Source organism: Cricetulus griseus, chromosome 2 (assembly GCF_003668045.3).
Source record: "Cricetulus griseus strain 17A/GY chromosome 2, alternate assembly CriGri-PICRH-1.0, whole genome shotgun sequence".
NCBI classification, from domain to species: Eukaryota; Metazoa; Chordata; class Mammalia; order Rodentia; family Cricetidae; genus Cricetulus; species Cricetulus griseus.
Genome location: NC_048595.1, coordinates 195,342,556 through 195,350,248, shown reverse-complemented (window position 1 = coordinate 195,350,248; position 7,693 = coordinate 195,342,556). Strand labels below are relative to the sequence as shown.

General features: G+C 43.1%; 1 pseudogene; it reads right to left on the bottom strand.

Annotated features, from left to right (window-relative positions):
* Positions 1-5,055: 5,055 nt before the first annotated feature.
* On the bottom strand, positions 5,056-5,745 carry LOC100763492 (annotated as a pseudogene).
* Between the last annotated feature and the right edge of the window lie 1,948 nt (positions 5,746-7,693).

Sequence of the window (7,693 nt, the reverse complement as noted above, 5' to 3'; positions counted from 1 at the left end):
ACCGTGGTGGTGCTGAGGCATGTGCTTTTTGAGTTTGGTTTTGTTTTATTTGGAGATGATCAAGAAAAGGGAAAACTCAATAAACTGGGCACTGTGAGACCTGAGTTAAAGCAGAAGTTTTTGTTATCTATCTTATCTATCATCTATTTAGAATTGAAATAGTCTATCATCTATCTGTCTACAGAACTCATTAAAGTGGCTTACAGGCTGTAGTCCAGCAAGTCCAACAATGGCTACTTACTAATGGAAAATTTAAGAATCCAGTAGTTTGGTCTACTAGGCTGGATGACTCAGTGGCTTTTTAGTATATATTGGAAAATAAGTATGCTCTAATGCCAGTTAATCCAGAGTGTGGGCAAGCAGGCACAGAGCAAAAGCTTCTTCCCCCCATGTGGCCCCAACTTAGCATGAGTCTTCAGACCTCAGGTGGTTGGGATTTAACCTCAGGAAGAATTTGGGAACATGAAGAGCACAGGGGGTCCAGGCCATGTGTTTGGGGCATGGCCTCAAACAAGAGGGTTTACATCCTTTTTGTGATGAGAGAGCAGATATAAAAAAGGAGATTGATGGTAAGAAGAACCATGGATATTTGTGGGCAGCCACATGGGGTCAAGCTGTTGTCTGAGGACCACCCTGCAGCTGAGCAATGACAATTTGAGTGGCATGTGCAACCACGTAGGGCCATAGTGACATCCAGGGATGCTGCCAAGGACCATGACTGGGTCCATGGCTCTACCTCAACATGGCTCTGTGGTAATGTCCACAGCCCACATTGCCACACAAAGGCCATAAGAACCCCTGGCCTCTGGGCCGCCACCTGTGGCCATGCTGGAGTCTGAGGAATATGTTGCTGCTGGGACCATGCCAACCTCAGTGGCCTATGCTGCTACCTGTGACCATGATACTGTCTGGGCCCCAACTGCTGCTAAGCTGTCTGAGTCCGTGGTCCCACTGCCACCAGGGTCTGCTTTGATGTCCGAAGCTCTGGTTACCACCAAAGGCAATGCAGACGCCTGGGGTCTGGACCCCAGCATGGGAAAGCTGGCCCGCCCCCTAATAGGAGAGCTGGCCTCCCACTCTTGGGATAGCTTTCCCTGCTCTCACCATGGGTTTGGTAGAGTTGGCTCTATCCCTCACCTGAGAGGAATGGTTCCAGTGGCCTGGACTGACCAATTCAGCTGCTATAGCTGCAGGTTCTCCATGACTCAGGACAACAGAAAGGAAATGTTGGTGGGGGTCCAGTTTTGATGGTGTACCAAAGCCAGAGGCCTTAAACCTGACCAACAATTCATCATATAATGAACATTTGCAAGTAATGTTGTTTGGACAAAAGGGCACACTGCATGACACACAGCAGCTCCCAAAGCCACTAAGATGAATGAAGAGGAGACAGAGAGGTGGGAAAGACGAAGAAATGAGGTGTTTTTCCTTTTATTCTTTATTATTATTTTAATCTTCTTTTTACTTTTAAGCTTTCCTTTGGGGGTGGAACACTACAAGATTGAGCAGAGGATGCAAAGGGCCTGGGAGATGAGTGGGATTGGAGTGCATGATACAAATTTTCCAAAGAATCATTAAAAAAGAGGAATGTAACTGGTTGCTTTTAAAGTCACAATTTAAAACAACAGTAGCAGCTACAACAACAACAACAATAACAACAAACCTAAGATATTAGGGAGATAAAAATAAAATTTTCTGATTCATATATTATGTTACAAAGTTCAGCTAAAAAGAAAATTTATAGAAAATTTAAATATTCACATGATGTCAAGAATTCTAATGTAAATCTACTAATGAATAACTTTACTATAAAGAAGAAAAAGAGATTGACTATTAGGAGAGATTGATCTTGGAAAGTGGCAACATATGGGAATTACTGTATGACTTGTGCTTCCTGGATGGATGTGGGTTGAGGCCATCAAATAAAAGGGGTGGGGTGGGCAGACAGTGGTTGGCTTGGGTGACTGGGACAAATTGGGGCCTGGTTGCTCTGAAATAGGAGAATGACATGGGAGACTGGTTTCCAATGACAACAGCCAGCTCATGCATGTGACCTGTCTGTTGGGTCAACTCTCCAGATGTTGCAGAGACCAGGACATGGATGGGACCCTGGGGGCTAAAAAATCAGGGTCCTTTGACTGTCAGTAGGAAAGGCCTTTTCCCTCCCATTTCTGTCTCATTAATATATATGAGCTTCTTGCTGATGAAGAGGTGGATGTGACTAGAATCTATAGTTTAACTCTTAGTGGCACATGTCACATTCCTCTATCTCTCTAACAGTGGCCTGTTACCTGTCTGAGTCTCTAGTATTTGGAAGATAGCACAAGACCATCAGGGTGTGAAGTTCAGCTTTTTTTTTTTTTTTTTTTTTTTTTTTTTTTGCATTCCTTAGCAGTCTTACCCTTGGCTGTTACAGGGTAGAGTGGCCTCTTCTGACTTATGCACGGGAGAATGCCTGCTAGGAACCCTCCTCCTTACTGTCTGTCTATAGGACTATTGACAGATAAAAGAATTGTAAAACAGGGAAGGTAGCCAAAACCCAGCTCTGGTGTCCTGGGCTCCTGGCTTGATGACTGCAGTGCTGCAGAAACCTCTCAGCTGGACTCATTTTCATGTAGACCAGTGGTTCCCCACCTTCCTAATGCTGTGACCCTTTAATGCAGTTCCTCATGTTGTGATCATAACAACCATAAAACCATTTTCATTCTCTCTCTCTCTCTCTCTCTCTCTCTCTCTCTCTCTCTCTATGTGTGTGTGTGTGTGTGTGAGACAGAGAGAGAGAGAGAGAGAGAGAGAGAGAGAGAGAGAGAGAGAGAGATTAACAAAGAAAAAGAGGTCATGAATTGAAGATAGCAGAAGGTAAAACTGGAATGAAATTGAAATCAATAGCAGAACTCAGAAGCTATACAAACACAAGGACAAGGACATGGAGCCATCTACCACAGAATCATTCCCATGGAGCCATCTACCATGGAACCATCCACACAAAACCATCTACCACAGAACCATTCTCATGGAACCACCTGCCATAGAACTACCCACCATGGAACCATCTACCACAGAACCATCTACCACAGAACCATCTACCATGGAACCATCCACTGTGGAACCATCCACACAGAACCATTCTCATGGAACCACCTACCTTAGAACTACCCACCATAGAACCATCCACACAGAACCATCCACCACGAAACCATTCACCACGAAAACATCCACCACAGAACCATCACTGTGGAACCATCCACACAGAACCATCTGCCATGGAGTGATAGAGCATTCTTGAAGTAACTAGGGAGAGAACTTAAAAATTACTAGAATCAGGTGAAACTGAAAGAACACATACTCATAACCTTGGAGCAAGGAGGGCTAGCTCTAGCTGTGAGTGTTCACATGAATTCACTTTAGCAAACCCATTCTGGAGGAAGCTAACTCATTCCCCCAATACTTTCTTCACTCCTGGGAGACAAGATTAATGCCCCAGGCTCTCTGCCTGAAGGTCTTTTCTCTTTCCAACACTGTTACATTAAAGACTGAGTTAGGGGACAACAGGTACCCAAACTATAGCAGTTCTAGGTCTCCAAATTCTTTGAAGTCAAGCATCACACTTAAGTTTTCATAATGCTCCGTGCTTTTGAGAACAGTTGTTATTTGACTAGTATTTGTTAATTATTCAATAGATGAGAAACCTATGACTTTTAATTTGTATTAGATGGATATAAGGATTCTTTCAGTTTAGAGGATGCTACATTAATAAGAATTCTGATGGGACTGAAAGCATGGATTTTTCTTGATGTTCTTGTCCAACTCATGGCTCAAACTTCCTCCTTTAGTTTTATTGCTGCCAGGCTGTTTGGCATGCTAATAATTTATTGGCATGTGTAAAAAAACAAAAAAAACATTTTCATTGCTACTTTATAACTATAATTTTGCTACTGTTATGAATCATAATGTAACTATGTTTTCTGATGGTCTTAGGTGACCCCTGTTAAAGGGTTGTTTGATCCCAAGTGGGTAGTGACCCATGGGTTGAGAATCACTGATTTAGAAGAAGCCATGTTGCCTGCTGGGTGGCTTCAGGTGGTCGGTCAGTCCACAGGTGAGGTGTCCCTGAACTGGCTAATCTGCTCACATTCTGAGGCAGGTTCTTTGGAAATGTGTTAGCTAAAATGGCTTGGCCCTTACACGGTTGCTGCTGAGTGTGAGGAAAAGCAGCTCTGGAGGTCTGGAGGCCAAAAGTCCCATCTGCTGCTGTTAAAAAAAAAATGCCTCTTTAATTAACATGCGGTTTTCTTTTTCCTTTAAAATCAATTTTTACTTGGACAGTTGCCTTCTCTGAACAGTTTTTCCTAAAAGTATGAAAGACAGAGCCATGCTTCCTTTGTATTTCTCTGTAGTTGCAACCCTCTCCTGTTGCCAGAGGTTACAACTGGTATTAGATTAGTGTATCCTGCAGACTGAGAGATTTACCTACTCTGCTATTTTGGTTTACATTTGGCTGCAGGAGTTAGAGAAATCTCAAATAACAATAGTTTAAGCAAAGTTCGGAGTTTCTGCCAGATGTAAGGAAAATCTGGAAGCAGGAGGTCCAGGGCTGGATGGTAACTCCATGTTGTTATAAGGTGTCCCAGTTTTCCATCTTTTATCCGTTGTCCCCGTCTTTAAGGTCACCTGGTCCTATGTAATGATAAAAGCTGTAGCCATTCTTTTTTTTCTAGAATTGTGACTTTGCTTCTATTTTCACCCTTTATTTGGAATACAGAGCAATATTAGTTTTGATAAACATGGTGATAAAAGCATTGAAAATAAGTATGGCCTGTTTGGAGAGTAAGTGGTTTTCCAGTTTGGGGGTAGGAGGAAAAACAGGTGCAAGACCATCTCCAAAGGAGAAGAGAACATATACTCAGTGAGTCACCAAAGGGTTTGGCTTCCACTCACTAAAGGCAAGCATTGCAGTCCAGGCTAACCATCCATGATTTTCATCACAGCAAATCAGTCTCCAATTGTTCAAAGTAATTGTAGGTACAAGAGAGAAAGCAACTCCAGACTGACTTATTAATTGGTTTGGACGACTATGAAATATGTTCCCCATTCCTGAGGTGGCAAAGTCTTCAAGAGTGACTGTTGGAGCAGGGAAGCTTTCATGTGCTCCCAGTTGTTATACAGTGCATAGAGACTGGTGAGTGTCAGTCCTGCCAGGCCACCACATGCTATTCCTCGAAGACCACCTGGACATTTATACAACATTCCTGTCATGGTTCCAGCTGGTACTGTGTTGAGGTCATCTTGGGCACCCAGTGTTTTCTCAATGATAACACCAAATGCACTATAGAGCAAAGCCAAGGAACCTAGAGTATTAGCCCAAAGTGCCCATTGCCTAGTCACCATATTCAAAATCTGTACATTTCTTGGTTTGGACCAGGCCATGCTCTGGGTTTCCTTCAATCCTAGCCGAAGACTGTTCATTGCCCCCAATGCAGGCCCTGTCATGCAACATCCTCCAATGGTAAAAAAAAAAAAAAAAAAGCTAGCTCAAATTGGCCTTGGGTTTTGTTAGCTCCAGTTGGCAAAATTAACTCATCAGTATCCTGAACAAGATATCATGGATTCACATTTAAATATGGAGACAGGGGATTCATACCAGTTAGTAGAATGCCGGCCAAATCAGCCTGCTCCTCCCACTCCGAAGAAGCCAGCTAACCCCCGGAGGTAGGTTTTGTTGCCACTTCCCCCGACACCCTCCATGACGTCGCAGCAAAGTGCGGTGGGCTTCCCACCACCACCACCTCCTCAGGCTATGTGCTTGGCCATGGTCCCCACAGCAACAGTGGGAAGACCCACGTTCCTACTGCTGCCTTCACACCCTGACCTTCCGGGAGCCGGCCTAGCCATTCTTACTGTACACCAGATACAGTAAAAAGAAGGAAGGTCTCATTTGTGTGCATGTCTGATTATATCTCATTGAGCAGATATTCGTCAAAAGGCCACATGTAGCAGCAATAGATGCTGGTTACTAAATAATTACAACAAATGAAAATCTTGTTTTTACTAAATAGAAGAGGGAGAAGGCATTGAATCTGCCATGAAAATGTGCACAGAAGTGCACAGTATTACATTTGTTACATCAAATATGATTCTGCATCTTGTTCTTTCCAGTTTAATGTGGTTTTTGGATCTCAGCATATGTATATACAGTTCTCATTCTACTCACTGATACCTGGCATGCATAATATAGAGCTAGAACGTGTTCAGTTGTTTCTCTATAAGAGATCATTGGAAGTTTTCTAAGTATGTAGGTGCTCTCCTTTCCATATCTAGACACAGGAAGTGTCTAGATACATGGAAGTGAAGTAAATTTTCCAGGTTGCATAGGTAGAAAATGGTAAGGTTGGGGCCCAGATCTGTTAACTACTCAAAATATTAGATTGTTTGGGTTCATCACAAACAAACAATTATTGGATCCTTCCATTTGCAAAGCATCTTGGTAACTATCTCTGTATGTGCTGAGCATAAGGACTGGGACAAAGGAGCCAATGAAGAAGGGCTAAGGTCCAGTTCTTCACTGGAGGAGTGTGTAGAGTGCATCTCGTCAATAACGACCTTGCCTTTCATAATCAACACCACATACAATTGGAAATCCTAGGGTGGGAGGGTCCCCTGTCTGGGCAGAGACAATTTATGAGGAAGTTACCATCTGTAAGAGCCTCCTAATTTGTCTTCCTTCTACTTTTCTTTGGCTTGGCATGCATGATGAGCTTGGAAAAATGAAGTGCCAGGTAATGTCAAGCTTGTACTGTGTTGAACCTCTTGCTGGAATATGCCAGTTTCTTCTCTACCAAAGTATCTTTACCTTTGTCCCTTTTCCAGAATATTCTCTTGGGACATCTTATAGCAGGCTTAGAGTTACATCCAGGTGCCAGTGAAAATTGTTTCTCTGGAAGTTGTCCCCACAGATGTTTCTGGATCTGCAGTAAAGCCATCAGCAGTTCTTCTATTGTCTTCTTGTCCCTTGATAGCACTTGCCTGAAAGTCTTGTACAAGGACATGAGTGGGTGAGCTCCATTAGGCAAAGCCATCGTCTTGGCCATGGTACAAATAAGGCACGGGGTTGTGACAGGCGAAGGCTTAGCTTTTCTGCTGTGTAGTTTCTTCGAGTTTGCTTTTTCCTTTATAGTGTTCTCAGAGCCCCACCCCCAGCATCTGCCCTCTAAGGTTCGTGCCCTTCCTGTGGTCTTACCATCCAGCTTTCCCTGCAGTGTCTTGTCTCAGCAATACTTCATAGGTTGGGTTCCTTAAAGAGCCATAAAAAATAGTATCCCAGATACAACAGAGGCCTTGAGCAGTGTGGGTTGGGTCACCAACCAGATGTCTTTCAAAAACATTCGACATAGCTTTATCCTACCCTGGGGGAAAATCAAATTCTGTTCCTCTTATGGTGTTTTGGGTATAATCAGCTACTTATTTCTATAGTTAGAGGAGTAAGAGCAGGTGGAGTGGGCACATGCCCATTCAGCTCCCATGTTGCCTCTTTGTCACTAAAATAAAAATTTTAGGATGATCCCCTTGGCAGGCGGTCACATGTGGTATGTCAGTGTATTTAAAAAGTGGGTAATTCATTTGTTAAATGAATATGGCAATTATTAATTTCAATTTATCCTGTTTATTGGGAACAGCTGTTCATTAACATTTTATG